The sequence below is a fragment of the Brassica oleracea genome, chromosome C7 (genome assembly GCF_000695525.1).
Source record: "Brassica oleracea var. oleracea cultivar TO1000 chromosome C7, BOL, whole genome shotgun sequence".
Taxonomy (NCBI): domain Eukaryota; kingdom Viridiplantae; phylum Streptophyta; class Magnoliopsida; order Brassicales; family Brassicaceae; genus Brassica; species Brassica oleracea.
In genome coordinates, this window is record NC_027754.1 from 12,945,999 (window position 1) to 12,948,920 (window position 2,922).

The 2,922-nt window shown below is 36.7% G+C and overlaps 1 long non-coding RNA gene across 4 annotated transcripts; it reads left to right on the forward strand.

Moving 5' to 3' along the window:
• Positions 1 to 468: 468 nt before the first annotated feature.
• On the forward strand, positions 469 to 2,922 carry LOC106301604. 4 transcript variants are annotated; one of them, XR_001262260.1, is made up of 6 exons: positions 469 to 894; positions 988 to 1,149; positions 1,228 to 1,305; positions 1,433 to 1,885; positions 1,982 to 2,109; positions 2,714 to 2,914. It is a non-coding gene; the product is annotated as an uncharacterized LOC106301604 (long non-coding RNA). The 4 variants fall into 4 exon arrangements; XR_001262261.1 differs by having other exon boundaries at positions 469 to 1,149; positions 1,228 to 1,508; positions 1,609 to 1,885; positions 2,714 to 2,922; XR_001262259.1 differs by having other exon boundaries at positions 469 to 1,149; positions 1,964 to 2,109; positions 2,714 to 2,917.

Here is a 2,922-nt window from a genome sequence, read left to right on the forward strand (position 1 = left end):
TACAACCATGAATTGATAATAAACATGGATTGAAGAAAGTTTCAATAAATATTAAGAATGTAGCAGAAAATAGAATTTGATACCTCTTAGCTCAAGATTGAGAGAGTTTCGTGCTGATAACGTATTATAAGTAAGAAGAGAAAAAATGAATTGGTGTATCTTATTCCATGAATAATGAGTTCTTTATATAGGCTACAATAGCTTGGGGACAAAGTATAACTAAGAGAACAAGTAGACTTGAGAATCAAGTAAATTTAAGACTTCTCATATGGACATCACATAATATTCAAAACAAATTCGTTTTTTTTGTTCAATCCCAATATATAAAAGGGATTGAGGGAGAGATTTGAAGCTATACACGTCGGATTGGAAATTCATCCAATCAGAGAGCTTAAAATTGCCATGTCACTGCTCTTGAGTTAAACTGGACTTGTGTGTGGGATTTCTTCAAATTTCCATCAGGCCCAACCCAGCCTATGCCGAGAAACTGTATCGTCTTCAAACATCGAGGGTCTCTCTCCCCGACTATTCCACTTTATCTTCTCTAATGTCTGATTTTTTTTCCTCAATTACTTTCTCAATCAATAATGAACTTAAAGCTATTCTTGAATGTTTTATTCCACCTCCCTTGAATATAGCTCTCAACCTACAAATCTCCAGTCGTTGTCTACTTCTGCTGAAACCACCCCCAAGAGAGAAGCTAAGGCACATGAGGTGGTCAATGGAACCGGAGCTGAGCTTGATCAGATAAGGTCGGATGTCTAGAGTCTAGATAGACAGAAGCCATCGGCGGTGACAACTGTTCTTAACAGCGAGATAGCCAAGGCTAAAGCTAAATCGGACTGAGCCATGGAGAATAAGGCGGACTCTTCGACAATAAGTTAGCAAAGGAAGGTGAAAACTGACTATACCTTTGTTGTGGAGTTGACAATTTTGGACGAATAATGAGATTCTTGGGTTTGGTTTTGAAACATGGCTTCTCTTAAGCTTGAGCGAAGACATGAGCAACCATGAACGCGGTATGGAGAAGACCACCGATCACTTACATCGTCAAACTGTGAACTCCAAGAAGAATTGTCTGACGTGGAGATCAAAGCTAGGGCAGCAATTGGAGCTGTTGAGGCAGCTCAAAACCCAAGCAATCTCAAGGTTTAGTTTAAACCTTACTTGCAAAACTAATTTATAACTTCGTGAACTTGTTGATGTAAGGCCCTGGATTCGTTGCAGGTTATGAAAACTCAGATTATGCTTATTGCTTACGAAAGCCAAGGCCACCAACCCCATGAAGCTAACGGTTCTCACCAGGTACACATAAGCGATGTTGGTAGAAAGATAGTAGCTTTACTTGGTCATCTGTTAGGATTCCTCCTATATTAGCTTGGGATAATTATCTACTGTTAGCTTTCTTATTATAATTGTTTGTGTTTTACAGTTTCTCTACAACACTGCAACATACACAAATCCATATAACCTAAACTCATTGCATAGATCCACTGCATCAAACGCGAGTTAATATATGTCCTTAAACTTTTGGGATCTTTATGATTCATTTAGTACTAGAGACGGTTTCAGTTACTAACATTTTTATACAAGTGTAAGTGTGTCCAGGTATATATAAATTGTGAGCTAATGTTACGTGGGAAGTTTGTGCTATAGAGAGAAGATAAGTTTTCGTCACTCTGGTGGAAAGAGTATGCAGATTGCAGCCAAGTCTCTCTACCACAAGTCGTTCCTAAAAATAAACCGAATAAGCATTGAAAATCATTTAGAAAATTTTGTCTACCGAATAAGCATTGAAAATCATTTAGAAAATTTTGTCTCTTCTACTCTATATGAAGTTGAGGAGGAGAGGTTTGGTGTACATGTTAAGGGTGGGCTAAATGAGGTACCATCGTTCTTTGCTGTGTTTTAGAATTTTTATTTAAATGATAACATGTTGAACCTTTAGAGTCCTTATATCTAGCTTATGTTTCTGACCAAGGAACCATAATACTGTTGGTGGACTTGGTGAGGAGGCATTGTTTCCTGTGTATGGAATGGAGATAATCGGCCTGTGCTTAGAGTCCAGAAACTGTTACAGAACACTTGGAGCTTCCATATCATAACAAGGTTATATATCTTTTACTGGAGTATGTATCGATTTAAACTATAAGATTTTTTTTTTATATCTGATGCTTTTTACCGTTTTTCCGGTTTTAAGTGTCATATATAAGCTGAATCTATGTCTTTTTTTTTTTGCTCCCTTCTCTCTTTTTTTTTTGTTGTTGAGAAATTCTGAAAGTCTTACACATATATACAACTGATGATAAGACAACAGACTTGAGTTTCGTTTTAACGTTTTCCACCCAGGTTAGGCGCAGAAAAAAGCCTCAACCCTCTGGGTTTTTTTTTGCATCTCATGTCGATTTGCAGATTCCAGGAATGTGTGCGAGTTATCAGTTATGTGTTTAAAATTTGTAACTTCCTTTTCAGCTGAATGATTGCATAGAAAATACTATGATAGAAAATACTATCATAAGTTGTTAATGTAGATACTTTAGTCTCTCTTTACCGGGGAGGATGATACTTGGAAAATCTTTGCTCAAAGTGGTTATGCCTGCTCTCCTAAACCTACAACAGTTCTCAAAATATTCTGAAATTAAGTCTCAGTTTTCTTCTCTATCTAAGTTCTAACCAGGGATTGTGTTTTGAAATTTCTTGTGCTTCTATTCAGGAGAACGAGCCCAAGAACTGGAGAGATCGCTAGAGCTCAAATAAAGGGTCTGCAGAGGCGCTAAATTTTAAATTGAGATGTTATCTTTTTTGTTTGTTTTAGTATATCAGTTTGGTCTATGATGTTTAAAATTTAAATCCATGTAAGTTCTCGATATTTTTATGATAATCCAGAAATTCCATTTGATTTGACACCCTTTCCCTCATTAG